General features: G+C 40.7%; 2 protein-coding genes across 2 annotated transcripts in view; one reads left to right on the top strand and one right to left on the bottom strand.

The window, feature by feature from the left end:
• Nucleotides 1-18,397, bottom strand: part of LOC126389801 (NACHT, LRR and PYD domains-containing protein 12-like) — a 140,056-nt gene that overhangs the window by 98,932 nt on the left and 22,727 nt on the right. The gene's annotated exons all lie outside the window — the stretch shown is intronic.
• Nucleotides 14,743-18,397, top strand: part of LOC126389820 (protein NLRC3-like) — an 8,813-nt gene continuing 5,158 nt past the window's right edge. Inside the window, exon 1 of the mRNA XM_050043741.1 lies at nt 14,743-15,065. The gene's annotated coding sequence lies outside the window, so the exon portion shown is untranslated. The remainder of the gene's footprint in view (nt 15,066-18,397) is intronic.

Below are 18,397 nucleotides of genomic sequence, written 5' to 3'. Positions count from 1 at the left end.
CTCATTTGATATGTACAAAGATACAAAAATACACTAAAGGCCAAAAGTTTGGAAGCAAGATCAAATTTGTACAAATAAGATCATAGTTTCATTGGTATACTTTGCAACAAAATAAACATGATTATTATATAATAAATACTGTAATTATCAGGTATTTGGGTTTTTCTTAGACTTTGCTTTCCTCAAAGTAACCTCCTCTGGCTTTAACAACAGCATGGCATATACAAGACATTTGTTCCACAAGTTTATGTGCCAGGAATTGCATTCCAAGCTTTCTTAAGTTCATCAATGAGAGACTGCTGATTCGTGGGATGCACTTTTCTGACTAATTGATCCAATTCGTCCCACACAAGTTCAATTGGAAGGAGGTCTGAAGACTGAGGGGGCCAAACCATCTTTCGAAGAACACCTTCCTCTTCTTTTTTGTCAAGGTAATCCTAACAGAGCTTGGAAGAATGCTTAGGGTCATTATCTTGCTGCAAAACAAACTTTCAACCCACAAGTCTTAGTCCAGATGGAACTGTATGATGCTGGAGGATGGAGTTGTACTGTTCCTTCTTCATGATACCCTTTACTTCAAACTAAGTTACTCTATCACCTACAAAACATCCCCATACTATGGCACTACCACCTCCATGCTTTATTGTGGGTGTTACGCATGGTGCTTGAAGACATTAACCAGTTTGTCTGCGGACATAGACTCTGCAGTTTGAACCAAATAGTTCAAACTTGCTTTTGTCGGTCCAGAGAACTTGTTTCCAGTCATCATAGGTCCAGTTTTTGTGTGCTTTTGCCCACTCATATCTCTTTTTCTTGTTCTGTGGACAAAGTAGTGTTTGTTTGTTTTTGCAGATACAAAACCCTCCAGACCAGCCTTTCTCAAACATCTTTTCACAGTTGTCAGAGATATGGGTTTTGACCTTGTCATGTTGATTTCCTCCCTTATTTGTGGTGGTTTTTCGCCGATCTCTCTTACTGGTGACAATGATATGTTTATCCTCTGCTTTTGCAGTAACCCTCTTTCTTCCAGACCTTACTCTGTCATCATAACTTCCAGTTTCTTCTAGTCTCCTCAGGGTGTAGTGAATTCCTTTGTTGGACACCATTAGGCGTTTTGCAGTTTCTCTTTCAGTGTATCCTTCTTTCCCCAATGTACAAATCTGTACTTGTTTCTTTACCTAGCTGTTTCTTTCTAGCCATTTCTGTGGTAGTTTGTCAGAGATATGAACACAGTTAAGATTTATTGGGATTTTTGTATGCAAACCTATAAAAGCCAAAGAGCTTAAGTGAATAATGCAAACTGTGATTTGTTTTTTATTTTTGCACTGAAGTTGTGACAAATCTTCTCAACCCTAAAACTAAGCCCTTCCTTTCTTTTGTTAATATTTATTCAGCAATGGTCAAACATCAATGTATACCTAAAGGTAAGTTGAGGAAAATGGTACCAATGAAAGCAAAGTCTGATCATGCAGTAAATACACCCCAAAATCCATACTCATAACTCAACTCATACTGGTTTTTAAGAAAGGCATTGTGAACAGAAACTTGAAGTTGCTTCCAAATGTTTGGACTGTAGTGTATTAATGCGGAGCAGACAAGGTTCTCTTTAACTTTGACCTACAGGGTCAGAGATGAACACGTCACAGCTGCAGTTTCAGTCCTGCCTGACGCTTTGTGATCTTTGGTGGATATCCCTGCTGTGGAGCTTCAGTTAGCCCCTAGCTCATTAAATTTAAAGTGACTGCAGCTCGTTGCTGACAGGGAGGCTATAGCCCTTTTAGATAGGAATTGTGCACATTTCTAGGAAAGCCCAATCAGTCTTCTTTCAGCATTGGCAGTATAAAAACAAAATCGGGGAGTGCAGCAAAATGCCGCCTACCTACTTTTGTTTATACAGAATGTGCCTTTTTCGGGGCAGTGGGGGCCGTGAGCAAGTAACAAAACGTGTAGCTCAGCGTGTGACTGTCAGGTTTGCGTTTCCCTCTTGCTACTAGCTGCTCGCTAATTCCTGCTATCAGCTGTTTCCTGTTTATCCACCGCCAGTGGGTTGCACGTGCGGTGTCATCAACAGCTCCTCCCACAAGTCATCAACAGCCCCTCCCGTTGCAGAAGGCCGCCTCGGTCTGTTTAAACCAAACAGGTTCCACCAATATGTCTACCCTACGAGGCGGAAAATTGGGCACCTCGAATCAACTCGCCATTCTGCCTCTGTGTGTACAAATGCTCGCAGCTTGCCGACAAAACAGCCCAACATTCGCGGAAAATCTGGCAGTGTAAAAGGGGCTTATGTGTGAGAGGTGTCATGCAGGGCTGGATTCATGCAGCACACTAGGGGAACTCAACCCTTTTGGCAGAGGAGACAGTTAGGCTGGTGCCATTAACATGTAAAGGTCGCCTAGTTCTACTTTCCACAAGGCATTTAGTGATGGGAAAAATTCATAATTTTTCATGTTCCACTGTCACATTTGTAAATGCTGTATAGTGAATGTTACCAGATGCCATTTATATGTACACAGGTATTGTATAGACTGAAATATTATTATCGTGTTGATGCACCAAAAGTTGATATAAGGGGAAGTGACGCATGAACTAAGAAAAAAAACAATGAGCAGTCGGCGTTTGGAGGTGTGTGAGGAGTTTTCCCGTCTCTAAGGATTAAACCAAATTCTGTGGATTATTTTGTGTTCCTTGTTGGATGACTTCAAGACACAACCTTTCTGCCAAGCAGGACGAGTGGTGAGATTGCGTGGTTCTTTGGCTATTTTTTGGTGAACCGTGGTGCTTCATTACCCTCGAACGAACTTCCCTTTAATATATATATTTTTCTTTTTTGCCAGCTTCTGGGACTTTGATTGACTGTGGGATTATTCGGGTTATTTTTGTGAACGTTGTGAACTTTGGATATCGAGGAAAAAAGTATTTGGTAACCTCTGAATTGTTTGTTGAACTGGGGACCACGCCGTTATTGTTTGGTGTTATTTCCGTCCGGACGCGGACATGATTTCATTTATTGCACTAAAGATTGATTATTAATTCAACTATTTTTTATAACTAATTTGTTAATCTTCATTTTTTTCTGAATGTTTTAAAACTGCAAAGTGTGAGAATTTGTGTTTATTTTTGGTGATAAAGCCAATTAAATAGTCTCTTTTGTGTATGTTAAACTCCGCACACCTGATCCGCCCGCAACCTTTAAAAGTAGCATTGTAACTTTTCCTTTGGTTAATTTTATTGCAAGGTGACATGAGATGGGACGAAGATGTTACTGGTGGACTCTCAGACATTCAAAATGAAAGGAGACTAAATTAAATTGAATTAGAAATGGCCGTGCTTGCAATAATTTTCTAACACTGTATAAGTGGTCTGAAGTCAAAGTCAACTTTATTGTCAAATCTGCCATATGTACAGCAGGACAGAGGCAGGATTGAAATGCCATTTCTCCCAGACCCCCGATGTAAACATATATATGTGTATATGTATATATATATATATATATGTATGTATATATACTGTAAATTCTTACTGTAAATTAAGAACACTTTCAAAAATATAAAGTTTAATTGTTTATTTTTAGCGATTTACAAAATGCAAAGTGAGCAAACAGAAGAAAAATCTAAATCAAACTAGTATTTGGTGTGACCACCCTTTGCCTTCAAAACAGCAGTAATTCCTCGAGGTACACTTGCACACAGTTTTTGAAGGAACTTGGTTTGCATGGCTGCAGATCTGATGACAAGTTTGGGGGGTACACAATCAGTTGTGATTTTTCTTTAATTGCACATGTGCAAATCATGCCCACAGAGCGCTTGAGATTGCCAGCATATTCATAGAGGCTCATCACCATCACCAAGTCAGTCAAAAAGCACTACACAGAGAATCATATGCTCACCTTTACTGTATATTTCTCTTAAACAGCCAGTAGTGCATGGAGCCAGCCATCACCCTCCTTTTCACTGCTTCGCAGTTAGTTAATGCTACTTCTAGTTTCAGGGTCTCAGGCATGTTATGTCCACTCACGTTCTCATCTCTCGCCTCTCACAGATTCCTAATTCTCCTCATCATCTTCCCTTTCTCCCAGTATATGGGACTACTGTATACATCAGTGGGTATGGATGATTGTCAGAATATGAGCCCCTAACTGAGCTTGGTTAAACTAACTGATCATGTTTTTACAGACCCAGAAATGTTATTATTAGTACAAGAGCACAATAAATACTTACAAGTTACACAAGTTGACCCAACAAAATCAGATTTATTTAAATAGATTCATATCCATTCATTAATCATTTTTATAGGAATAAATATCCCAATAACAAAATGTACCTATTTTGTCCTTATCACACCACATTTTTGATAATGTCTATGTACAGTTAGGTGCCTTGTTTGTTTTCATCTGCCATTTTGCACAACATCTAAGAAAGTCTCATTGAGTAAGACAACTAGACAAGTTAACCGAACAAAATCATAAATTCATATGCATTCATTTATGTAACCAAACCATATTTATAGGGAGGCCTAGTAGGCTAGAGATGGAATGTGGAGTTGGAAAATATATTTATAAAAATATTTGTTCCACAATTTTCATTAGGGGCCAGGCAGCCTAAGCTGCCTGGACCCTATTGTTATCCTGCATGTTCTTCTTCTCCTTCTTCTTTCTTCTTCTTCTTCTTCTGAGGAAATCATACTTCCCATGCGCGAAAAATCACCAAACTTTGCACAAAAGTCCAGTCCCATGCCAGATATCCTCAGCTGCAAAAACAAGCCAATAGTCCTGATGGTGGCGCTACAGCAAGCCTCTAAAGTTCAAGATTTTGAAAATTCACAACAAATCAACCATATGTGCTACAGATTTGTAACTTTCACCAAAATGTAGCCCCAATACTGAAGAAACTTTTGTACATTTAAACCTATTGCAAATTACGAAGTCCATCACTGTTTTTTTCAAAATCTGTAAAACTTATTAAACCTATCTCCTCCCAGTTTTTGCTCAATTGACACCAAACTTGCTACAGAGCATCTTCAGACTGTCCTACACAAACTATGTTTCTCAGATTTTTGATTTATCGAAAATTGAGCCTACAATGCATCAAAATGTTTGACTGTAAATGGTATTGTAAATATATACTTGCAAATTCTTGCTAAATACATTTTCAATGTTCATTAAAAAAAAAGACAAAATTTCGGAGTCATGGTAGATGATGTTTGGATAAACATCAGAATTTTATCTCAAAAACTGAATTTTTGACAGCATTTTGAATTTCGCTCTCATGCGAACAACTGGAGTCAATGCAAAAATGGCATTTTTAAACATCAGTTTTTCACTTATGGAGCAAATCAATTTTTGTTAAAAACAAATTACCAACATCTCCATGCTGTCTAGATGCAATTTGTGTATTTTTGGATTTTTGTCTTAATAACTGAATTTTTGACAGCCGTTTGAAATCTGCCTTTACACACTAACAGCTGCTGTCTTGCACACAGGTGACTGGCTTAGTCAATTTGTGAAGCTACATGTGACATTTCTGTTTGCCAATTAGCTCAGTGAGATAGAGGATGGTTCTTGGTGTTGAAGATTGTGAGTTCAAGCCTCAGCTCGTGCAACATTTCCATATGAGAAATCTACCCAAACTTTTCATAAAGGTCCAGTCCCATGCCAGATGTCCTCAACTGGAAACACAAGACAATAGTCCTGATGGTGGCGCTACAGCAAGCCTCTAAATTTCAAAACTTTGAAAATTCATAACAAATCAACCATATGTGCTACAGCTTTAGTTAGTCTGTTTTGTGTGTTAACGTGTCATTGTGGTTGTTTGTGCTGTTTTGAGACCAACAACAGGATACACTAGAGTTTTATTTTAATGAGAATTTAAACTACACATAGGGCCTAACATTGCCCAATAATGGTACAAGTGCTTAGCCTAATTTTATTTTATTTGTGCAGTTTTGCTGCTGAAAGGTAATGTTGATTTCCTTTTAAAATGAAGCTGTAATGGTGCATTTACAATTTTACAAATAGGCCTATCTCTGCTATGAATCATTTCATTATTGATTAGCATTCCAGTTATTTTCTATATTAAATGCTTGTCTATAAAATTATGTAAAATTCATATTACCTTTCCCCAATTCCAATCTGGCATCCACAAACATCTCACTTTGTCTGACTAAAGGTCCAAAACCATGATAAAGCAAGTAACTCCAACACTGATGCCTGAAACAATGAATCCATTATGAAATAGTTGTGGATTAATTATGTGTTTGACTTACTGATTTATTGACTAATCATTGCAGCTGTAGAATTCCTATAATGAGCTAGAAGAAGTTTTAAATATATATACCGCAGAGTTGTCTCTTGCTAATTAGCTCAGTGAGATAGAGCATAGTCTCTTATGCTTAGAATGCCAACTTTTTTTCCATCTTCCTACACTCTGCTTGTTGCTCAGAATTGCCTAATTTTGCCTAAAATTGCCCGGCCCTGACCATTGCGACCATTTCAATCATTTAGGCTATTTAGAATTGGGGGGACAATTAGTGTTTTTCAGAAAATTGGGGGGGGGGGGGGGTCATGTCCCCCCCGCCCCCCCGGGATCTGCACCCATGTCGTCAACATCTTGGAGTGCTGACCACAGATCTGTGGATGTAGGTTGCCTCAGATCCGTCTGTCTCGTTCGGACTCTTCGTTCTTCTTTACACTGGAGGTAGTTCCTAATGACATTGTATATATGTATGTATGTTTGGGGTCATTATCCTGCTGCAGAATAAATTTGGGGCCAATCAGACGCCTCCCTGATGGTACTGCATGATGGATTAGTTTCTGCCTGTATCTCTCAGCATTGAGGACACCATTAATCCTGACCAAACCCCCAAATCCATTTGCAGAAATCCAGCCCCAAGCTTGCAAAGAACCTGCCCCGTGCGTCACTGCTGCCTGCAGTTGCTCATTATTGTAGCGCTCTCCAGCCCTTCAGCGAACACACCGCCAAATATTTCACATTTTGACTCATTGGTCCAGAGCACCTGCTGCCCTCTTCCTGCACCCCACTTCCTGTGTTCTTGTGCAGAGTCGAGTCACTTGGCCTTGTTCCCACGTCAGAGGTTTGGCTTTTTGGCCACAGTTCATCCATGAAGACCACTTCTAACCAGAACTCTCCAGACAGTAGAGGGGTGTACCTGGGTCCCACTGGTTTCTGCTGGACATCTTCTGATTTCAGAGGGAAGTAGCATAACGTGTCTTTCATCTGCTGCACTAAGTTTCCTCGGCCGACCACGGCGTCTACGGCCCTCAACACTGTCCGTTTCTTTGTGCTTCTTCAAAAGAGCTTGAACAGCACATGTTGAAACCCCAGTCTGCTTGGAAATCTTTGCCTGGGAGAGACCCTGCTGATGCCGTATAAAAACCTGTGTCTTGTCATGGTGTACTGTATGACCTGTGACATGAAACTGTCTTCCACAGCCTCACCTTGGCAGCAGAGTTTGGCTGCTCCTCTCCCAGTTTGAAGCGTCCTACACGGCTGTTTCTGTTTCAGTTCATGACCGCGTGTCAAGCTACACATGAAACTGGTGATCACTAGCACCTGTTTGGTTTAACTGATTGATCACACACCTGACTATGATCCTACAAAATCCCTGACTGTGTGCAAGTGTACTTTTGCACATTTTTGGCAGGTCGGGATCATGGGCGGAACAGGTGCGGGCGATGTAACAAGCAGCTAGAAGCAGTTAGCGGCTAACTCGAAGGTGAACAATGGCTGAAAACAATGAGGTCCAGGAGCTCCTTACCCTCCAAGCAGAGAACAAGATCAGCCGCCATATAACAGGGACACTAAATTGTTGCTGACATGTGATGTCATTGTTATTGTTCATAAAGAGCAGCTGACAAGTGTGTTATATGTCACACCAGAGACTGACGCCATTTTGTTACACGCCACACCTCTTTTGAGTCTGCGATGTCAGCATGCTGTCTGACATCTCACAGTGCAGCGACATGATGCAGCCAATGTTTGGTAAAAACATGTAAAGCAGGGACTCTGCTCAACTTTCACTTTCTGTCTCGTGGTGATGCAGATTATATTCTCAGCTCAGGACAGAAAGGAAAATGTCTTGTTTTTTGTTGTTGTTTTTTTTATGTAGGTTTCTGCCTTCAGTTAGTTTGACTCACTCATCAGTGTAAAACAGTTTGGAGGTTGTTGGTGGTGGACAGGATCAGTCGCTCGAGTCCTGTGGTTTTAAGCAGAAGACGTTTGAAACGGTGATAAATGATGCTAACAGTCAGTGTGAAAGCTTATTTATTTTTACAGCTGTTTGTTTGTTTGTTTTTGAGATAGTCATGGCAACAAGGGCGTTGGTTACCGTAAAGATGAGAATAGAGGAGCAGTGCAGTTTAGTCTGCTGCTGCTCTGATCTGCTCCTCAGCTCTGTGGAGATGCTCCGGGTAATGAGCTCCATCTAGTGGACTGACAGCAAAACTACATCAGCTGATCTGCAGCTCCAACATGTTCTAACCACAGTTGCTCAGTCAGCTCTGAGTCACTGTGACCCACAGGTTTCTCATGACTTAACATATACTATATTAGAATAAGTAACATATTATTAATCTGTATTTTTCTCTAAGTGCTACAAAAATGTACCCACAACCTTTTTGTATGTCGTAATTCAGTTTAGTTAGAGAGTGTAGTTTTGAAGGTCGGGCTAAATAATTTTGGTTGTGGTTCTTGTTTTGAGTCTTCACTGTACCAACCCACACGGTCCAGACAGAAACACTTTGATTTTCATACAAGTGGGAACAAATAGCTTGAGAGACGAAACCGACCGTTTGCACTGTTTCAGCTCATGAACGGTTCACTCACAGTTGATGGACTGATGTGATGAGGAGTCAAGCACCCCCACTGCCTCAGGGTGTGCGCTGTCACAGAAACAAGTAATTCTGCTCCTAATACAACATGTAATAGTCCAACCACTCCTGAAAAAACCCCTCTTATTTTCAACAATTTTAGACCAATTTCAAACTTTTACCTCTCCTATCCAAACTTTTAGAAAAATCTGCTGCCACTCAATTAACCGCACACATGAATAACAATAATATCTTTGAACAATGTCAATCAGGATTCTGTACCAAGCACAGCACAGAAACAGCTCTTATTATGGGCCCCTAATGATTTATTGACTCTTGGGCTTGCTCAGTTCAAGTTCTGCATGATATGAGTTCAGCATTTGGTGCGGTCGACCACAGTGTCCTTATAAACCGCCTTGACAATTATGTTGGAATTAAGCACAGTGCTGTTGCCTGGTTTCGCTCCAACTCTCCGAAAGATCCTTCTCAGTTGTAATGGGGGAATATTCTTAATCCCCAGCCCCCCTCTCTTGTGGTGTTCCCCAGGGGTCAAGTCTAGGTCCTCTTCTGTTTTCTATTTATATGCTTCCTCTTGGTCAGAGAATCTGGTATAGGTATATATGCAGACGGCATGCAACTTTATGTTCCGCTGACTGTTAGTGACAGTCTCTCTCATGTTATGTCCTGTCTCTCAGATATTAAGTGCCTGATGTCACAAAACGTCCTCCAGCTCAATGAGTCCAAATCTGAGGTCCTATTTTTTTGCCCCCCAAACCTGACCTCTGACCTTAAAAAGAACCTTTGGAGTCTGTCCTCAATTGTAAAGCATTCTGCCCGCAATTTGGTGTCATCTTTGACTCTGAGCTCTGTTTCGACATACAAATAACCGAGGTTGTGCAATCGTGCTTCCATTACAGTTTTTCTCAATTGCTAAAACACTAAACCCTATTGTCTGAACCAAATGCTCAGTTGCCTGAACCCACTGATTGAATCAGTCACTCTTTTGGTAAAACCATAAGCACTTTTCACCTGTTTAGACACAACTTGCCAACACATTTTCATTGTGATGCACCTGTGTTACATAATGGTGAGCACAGGTGGCAAAAGTCAAACACAATTTAAGCACAGGTGTCACCGGTTGAACACAACAACTCAAAATTGATCACACTTGTGGCTAATGATGCGAGGGAACATATATAAACCAGTTCAGAGAGCACTGGTTTGTGAGGCACTACAATGGATAGAAATCTGAGAAGAGGAGTTCATGTGAGAGGTGGTCGAGGAGGTCGAGGTGGTCAGCGAAGACAAAGAACAGTAATATCTGTTGAAATCAGAGCTACTGTGATTGACCATGTTCTTGTCCATGGTATGAGCATGAGGGAGGCCGGACAAAGGGTACAACCAAACATCAGTAGATTCACTGTGTCCACCATAATCCGAAGATTTAGAGAAGAGAACAGGTAATTACCTTTTTTGACATTGTAGTATGTAAATGTTGACAGCAATGACTGTATGACTATACTATATACTGTACCACAGTATACTTAAATATATGTTTCAGTACATCACTGTGCCAATGTACTGTAGTATTGTAATGGAGGGTTAGTCTAACTGTTGTAGGCCTAGTATTCCATGTATATTTTTGTAACTGCATGTTCTCTTTTTGTAGAATTGAAAGACTGCTACATGGGGGTGGGAGGACAGGTATGTTCTCCCCACACCAAGAGACCCTAATTGTCGTCATGTTCCGTGAGAACAACACCATTAAACTGCGTGAACTTCAGCAGAAGATCATTGAGGACCATGTAAATTTTGAGGGTATCAACAGTGTCAGCCTCTCTACTGTTGATCGTGTCCTCAAGCGCAACAGACTGCACATGAAACAGCTGTACAGAGTGCCATTTGAACGCAACTCAGACAGAGTCAAAGAGCAAAGATTCCAGTATGTAGAGGTTGGTATATATCCAGACACATTCAATGTTGATTACTGTAAGTAGTGATTTACTGTAGTGGCCTAAATCACTTTTTCTGTATCACTTACAAAACTATGTCTATTTCTACAGAGAGTTTTTCAACTGGATGCAATGGAAAGACCCCATGAATACATCTACATGGATGAAGCTGGGTTTAATCTCACCAAAAGGAGAAGGAGAGGGCGTAGCGTGATTGGCCAACGGGCCATTGTTGGTGTCCCTGGGCAGCGTGGTGGCAATGTCACATTGTGTGCTGCCATCAGCAATCATGGGGTTGTCCACCATCATGCCAACCTGGGGCCCTACAACACTCACCAGCTCCTCATTTTCCTCAATCACATGCGAGATGCTCTGTTAGGGCAGCAGGATGAGCATCCCATCTATGTTGTTGTTTGGGACAATGTGAGTTTTCACAGAGCCCTCCAGGTTAGAGAGTGGTTCAATATGAACCAAGGTTTTATCAATCTTTGCCTTCCACCGTACTCCCCTTTCCTGAACCCCATTGAAGAATTCTTCTCCTCATGGCGGTGGAAGGTATATGAACGCCAACCTTACACCAGGGTAAATCTCCTGCAAGCCATGGAACTAGCCTGTGGTGACATAGGTGTGGAGGCATGCCAAGCCTGGATACGGCATGCCAGGGGTTTTTTCCCCCGTTGCCTGGCCAGACAAAATGTGGCCTGTGATGTGGATGAAGTCCTGTGGCCTGACCCAGTACGGAGAAATGATGCTGTGGCTGAGTAATGCACTTCTCATTTGTATATTTTTGTACTTTATTTTTACGTAGGCTTACTGTATACAAGTGCTAAAGCACTTGTGCACAAGATTTCTGTTTGTTTTTGTACTGTACAAGTGCTACGTGTAAATGCACAGGATTTCTGTTTTTTGTACTTTTTTTTTTTTTTTTATTATGTACAAGTGCTAAATGCACAGGTTTTTTGTTTTGCAACATGCATTTAGCCTACAGTGAACAATAAACATTTATTTCTACAGCTTCATGTCCTGAGCATTGTGTTTTCTATTTTTCTATGTAGTGTTTAGTTACTGCTCAGTAGTGTTTTTAATTTTGATTGACTCGGGGCACGATTTGACAACATAGTTCAGTTTTGAGCACAGATTGAACTGTTTTGAGGTGAAAGTTTGGTTTTGCAAGAAGAGTCTGAGGTTTTGTGAATGTAGCTTGAAAATTGGGTTTTGTGTTCACAGATTAGAGAAAAGGAGAGCAGCTTTCCAGAAATGTGTCTTAGCAATTGAGAAAAACTGTAAATTAGGACCATTGCAAAAGTAAAACACAAGCAGACCTTGAAAAAAGTCATCCATGCTGTTATCACATTTGGATCACCGTAACTTCCTGTATTCTGGGCTCAGCCAAAAGGCCATTTCCTGTCTCCAGCTTGTTCAAAACTTGTCTGCCAGACTTTTAACCAATTCCAAGAGACAGTTGATTATAAACGAATTACTTTTAAAGCCCTACCTGGCCTCACCAAAACGTACATTTTAGATTTACTTAGGCTCTATGAGCCTAGCCGCTGCCTGCGCTCCTTAGGTTGGACTTCATCAGTATATTGGTAGCTCTGATCTTTTCGTAGGTACTAAACAAAATCTCCACCTCCTTCTGACTGCTCGTAGTCCTCATGTAATTAATGAATGCACGTAAATATTGTTTGTCATTATTAGAAATTACACTTTTAATTTGTATTCTGCTCTGTTACACATATCATTCTCTTCAGATGATACAAGCGCAATTAAAAAACTGTCTTGCTATATCGACCAAATTAATTTGTGGATAACCTCAAAATTTCCTACAACTCAGCAGGGACCAAACAGAGGTTCTACTGATTGGATCAAAAGAAAAGTGATTTCAATTCAATAGTCTACAAAAGCTGCCACTGAACAAAAAGCATGAAGTAAAGAACCTTGGTGTCCCCTTTGATAGTGACCAGTGTAATGAACCACAAGTGAGAAACATCACCAAAAATGCATTTTTTTTCATCTTGGAAATATTGCCCATGTGCGACCTCTTTTATCTCCAGCAGACGTGACTACTGTAACATCTTGTTCTCAGGCCTCTCAAAAAAACCTTTAAACTAACTACAGATGATCCAAAATGCAGCAGCACGTCTGCTCACTAAGACTAAACATGGAGAACACATTACGCCTTTTGAAGTGTTTTCATTGGCTTCCTGTTCATTTTAGAATTCATTTTAAAATGTTGCTTTTAGTTTTTAAGTCTCTTAACGGACTTGCTCCTGAATATTTATCTGATATGTCAAATACATTCCCTTCAGATCCCTAAGATCCTACACTTCTGGGTTATTAAATGTCCTCCAGAGTCGAACTAAAAAGTATGGTGATGCTGCGTTCAGTGTCTCAGGCCCTTGTCTCAGGATCAGCCTCCCAGAGGACGTCAGACTCTCTGATTCAGCTTCAAACCTTAAAACCTCCTTTTAGACCTGCATTTCTGTAGCTTTTATTTGATTAACTGGTATCAAGCCTAATTTGTATTTTAGTGTGTGTGTGTGTGTGTGTGTTTGATTGAATCTTTTATGTGTATTTTCTCATTTTTTTTATGTAAAGCACTTTGAGTTGCACCTGCTGTATGAACTGTGCTATACAAATGAAAATTATTATCAATGTGGTTTCAGCTTACAGAGACAGGCAGGAGGTCTGCGTTGCTGTGACACAGTAAAGCCTGATTTATGGTCCTGCGGTGTACCTACAACATACCTACGTCGTTGCCGTGACGCCGTCGTGAACCCTTCGAACTTCTCCGTCACTCCATTTCGTGCCGGTGCAATTCACCGCCAGAGCGGTAGGAGGCTGCGTTCCTTTCCTGAATGGGTCGTCGTCTCTAGTTGATTCTTTGTTTAGCTTCCGGCTTTTCCGATCACAGAGAAATGAACGCGGAGCATGGACAGACGGCTCCGCCCGTATCCGTGTTGAACGTTGAGCATAAATGGGCCTTAATATTGCAACATATGTGCAACATCTACATCGCAACAGAAGATGTTTAAAGATGGCGGGGATGGCGCAATCTGGAAATACGGAACCGGAAATGCGTTGCTACCAAGCAAACCAATCACAGCCCTCTCGGTCTGCGCTGGGTCTGCGTCGCCTCGACGTGTAGTTACATTTTTGGGGAGGTGAATGTCAGGCTACGCCGGGGGCTACGGGGAGCCTTCTGCGTAGCCACGTACCCTACGACGTAGCGACGTCGTTGATTTAACGCAGGACCATGAATCAGGCTTTACATTTCTGGGGAGGTGCACGTCAGGCTACGCCGCAGGCTCGACGTTGACGCAGAGCCTACGGCGTAGATACGGTGCGACTCAACACTGAAGTATAAATTCTGCCTTTGACTTGTAAGCTGCCACCAAAGCTCTGCTAATTCGGTTATAAATACATTTAATTTCCTGTAGATTCTCAACAATAAAAGTCCCCCATTATTTTGTTATGTATAATCTTTTATTGTGAAGCAGCAGAATAAGGAAATGTTGAGTTTTCGAGCAGCAATCTCACACAGCTTCTCATACAGCTGATGGTGAACATGAAACAGAGGGTGTCGATGGCTTAGTCGATAGAGCAGGCGCCCTATGTACAGTACAAGGCTGTTGCCGCAGCGGCTCAACTCCAGTTTGTGGCCCTTTGCTGCATGTCATTTCCTCTCCCCACTTCACTGTCCTATCAATTAAAGGCAAAAAACGGCCAAAAAATATCTCTTAAAAAAAAATATATATACATATATATATATATATATATATATATATATATATAGCAGATATGTGAAGTAAAAACAGGACACAGGAGAGAAACTAAACTCCAAACCACAGAGACTCAGTCAGAAGCTACAGACGTATTGAGAGCTGAACACACAGAGACTGTTAAAGACACCTTCCTGTTTGGTTTCCTGCAGACAGAGGGGGGGAGGGGGGAGGGGGAGAAGCGAGGGCAGGCTGGCTCTTCGACCTACCCCGGAAAAGTTCAATCTGCGTCCAACTTGGCACAACAAGGCACGGCACGGCACGGCACGGCACGTCTAAACTGACAATGGAAACACAAATGCCAAGAGTGACAGTAGAGAGAGGGCACTGGTCCACTTCCTTAATGTGAGTCTATGGAAGAAATAAAAAGAGACGGCGACCAGCTCAGTGTGTAACTACAGCATGAAGTAGCTTCCTGTTTCCTGCTTTCAGTCCGTCTCATGATCTTTGTGACCAAGTGAGGACTGTAAAACTTTTGGGCAGCTCCAACATCAGTACAGAGAGGTAAGATAACGACCGGTCTGTGTTTCTATCAGCAGCTGGCTCTGACATATTATAGGTTTATCTCCCCTTACTGAATCTACAGGGGCGAGTCCCAAAGCCCGGAAATGAGTTAGCATGTTAGCATGTTAGCACTTTGCAGAAAACAGATAAAGACAAGTGTTTGTTTGTGAATGCTGTGAGTTATAGTGAAGCTGATTTGTGTTTGAAACTGTCTCTATTAAGCCATGTTTAATGTGTGTTTACTGTGTGTTTAATGTGCATTTAATGTGTGTTTACTGTGTGTTTAATGTGCGTTTAATGTGTTTAATGTGTGTTTAATGTGCATTTAATGTGTGTTTAATGTGTGTTTATTGTGTTTTTAATGTGCGTTTAATGTGTGTTTATTGTGTTTTTAATGTGTGTTTACTGTGTGTTTAATGGGTGTTTAATGGGTGTTTAATGTGCATTTAATGTGCGTTTATTGTGTCTTTAATGTGCGTTTAATGTGTGTTTAATGGGTGTTTAATGTGCGTTTAATGTGCGTTTAATATGCGTTTAATGTGTGTTTAATGTGTGTTTAATGGGTGCTTAATGTGCGTTTAATGTGTGTTTACTGTGTGTTTAATGTGTGTTTAATGTGCGTTTAATGTGCGTTTAATATGCGTTTAATGTGCGTTTACTGTGTGTTTAATGTACGTTTAATGTGTGTTTAATGTGCGTTTGTGTGTTTACTGGGTTTAATGTGCGTTTAATGTGCGTTTAATGTGTGTTTATTGTGTGTTTATTGTGTGTTTAATGTGTTTACTGTGTGTTTAATGTGTGTTTAATGTGCGTTTAATGTGTGTTTAATGTGCGTTTAATGTGTGTTTAATGTGTGTTTACTGTGTGTTTAATGTGTGTTTAATGTGCGTTTAATGTGTGTTTAATGTGCGTTTAATGTGTGTTTAATGTGTGTTTACTGTGTGTTTAATGTGTGTTTAATGTGCGTTTAATGTGTGTTTAATGTGCATTTAATGTGCGTTTAATGTTTGTTTACTGTGTTTACTGTGTTTAATGTGCATTTAATGTGTGTTTACTGTGTGTTTAATGTGCATTTAATGTGTGTTTATTGTGTGTTTAATGTGCATTTAATGTGCGTTTATTGTGTGTTTAATGTGCATTTAATGTGTGTTTACTGTGTGTTTAATGTGCATTTAATGTGTGTTTACTGTGTGTTTAATGTGCGTTTAATGTGCGTTTATTGTGTGTTTAATGTGCATTTAATGTGTGCTGTGAATCAAATAAATTTTAGAGCATTTCACAGAAACCCTGCCGCCAACTAGTGTTGTGGAGGTGTAACTGCAGAGTGACACAGACACACCAACACACAAGTATAAATGCTCACAACAGCGTAGGCAACATGCATATGCTCCAGCGTAGGGTCTGCCACACGAGTATGAATTCCACTTACAGGTGAATAACAGAAAGCCTGAGTGCAGCAGCTCTGATGATAAAGCCGTTTGCTGTGTGTGTTTTGAGGGAGACATATGCCCCTTTTACACTGCCTGTTCAAGGTGGGATTTTCTTGCAATTATTCTGCCTCATCGTTCTTTATAAGAGATACAACCACTGAATGGAGGACAGAGTAGTCTCTCCGTCAAGCCAGAAGCAGAGGTAGTAACTGCACTGGCAGGACAAGACATGGGCAGGACAGGTGTGACGTTTTGATGACATGTTGTGTGTGTGACCCACCGCTGGGAGATATAAAAAGCAACTGTTAGCAGTTAGCAGCTAACTTAAAGAAGAGGAACAGCAGCTGAAAATGTCCACAAATAGTGAAAACAATGAGGTGCAGGAGCTCCTTACCCTCCGAGCAGAGGACGAGAGCAGCCGCCATATAACAGGGACGCTAAATAATTGTTGTTGACATGTGATGTCATTGTTATTGTTTATAAAGAGCTGCTGACACGTATGTTATTTGTCACACTCGAGGCCGACGCTGTTGTGTTACATGTCATGCCTGTTACACCCCTGTTGCTTCCGTGATGTCTGCATGCTGTCTGAAATCACACACTAGAGTGACATGATGCCACCGCCGTTTGGTTCTGTGTTAAAATGTAAAGGCTGCATGAAGACGGGACTTTATAGTCAGTGGTGGAGGAAGTATTCAGATCATTTACTTAAGTGCTAAAACCACACTGTTAATTTAGTCTTGTACGAGTAAAAGTCCTGCATTGTATATGTTACTTGAGTAAACGTAAGTAAGTATGATCAGGAACATGTACTTAGTATTAAAAGTAAAAGTTCTCTATGCAGAAAATTCCCCCCAAAAAATGTAAAATTATTCAAAATGAATTGGAAAACAACTTAAATGTGACTTGTTTTTTTTTGTTTGTTTTTTTTAAAAACATAATTGCTAATCCGATTTCTGTCAGTCGGCTCATTGATTAATTAATTAACTAATTGTTTCAGCAATACTGATGTTGACTGTTGTTTAGTTTACAACAAAACATATTTTATTAACTTGTACTTTTTATGAAAAAATCTAGGGCTGTAGTCAACCAAAGAAAATCTTGGTCGACTAAAGTCGTACATAATCTTCAACTAATCGTTTAGTCTTGCAACAAAGTTACAAGGGGTAGGGGTTGAAATATTCCCCTATGAAATGGGACAACCCTTCATACCCGGAAACCTCACAACTAGCAATTTTTTTTTGTTATGTTTGTTAGAATAAATGTATATAATATATTGAAACGACATTTCCGATGGTTATCATAGTCTTTAAATCTTTAGTTACGAAGAAAATACTTACATTTATGGTTTTCTTTCATTGCCTCTGAAGCCTTCCCTGCCATCTTGCCGGTGATTCACAAGGCATTCTGGGAGATTTCTCGTAGCACTCGCTTTGAAGTGTGCCTCTGAAAAAACTCCATTTGGAGGGCCATATAGCTCTAGCACTCCGCCCTTCCCCTCTGCCTCAATGAGAATCGGGACATCCCTACCCCTATGCGTGAACGTGCAAAACGGAGGGGTAGGGGCAAGTGGTAGGGTTAAGGGGTGTATTGGGATTGGGCCAATATCTCCTCCTGTCTACATATCTGTTCCACAACCAGCTTTCTTTTATCTTTGAGACCCGCTTTATTCCATCACGGTTTGCCTGAGCCAAGCCCCAGGCCTCCCCGGCCAAAATGAACATTACCTACAATCTCTGCATGTCTAAGAGCTGCCTCTGCCTCCTGAACTGCCAATCTTGGGTTCCACTTCCTCCCCTTGGTTGGATTTGGAACCACACTCCTAACTACCACGTCCTTACTCCCAGATAACAAGAGCTCTGTCCTGACCTTGGTACATTTAAATTCCTCTGTTAAACTAGA

The sequence above is a fragment of the Epinephelus moara genome, chromosome 5 (assembly GCF_006386435.1).
Source record: "Epinephelus moara isolate mb chromosome 5, YSFRI_EMoa_1.0, whole genome shotgun sequence".
In the NCBI taxonomy this organism is placed as follows: Eukaryota; Metazoa; Chordata; class Actinopteri; order Perciformes; family Serranidae; genus Epinephelus; species Epinephelus moara.
Note: the sequence above shows the minus strand (reverse complement) of the source record. Positions and strands in the feature narration are given on the sequence as shown.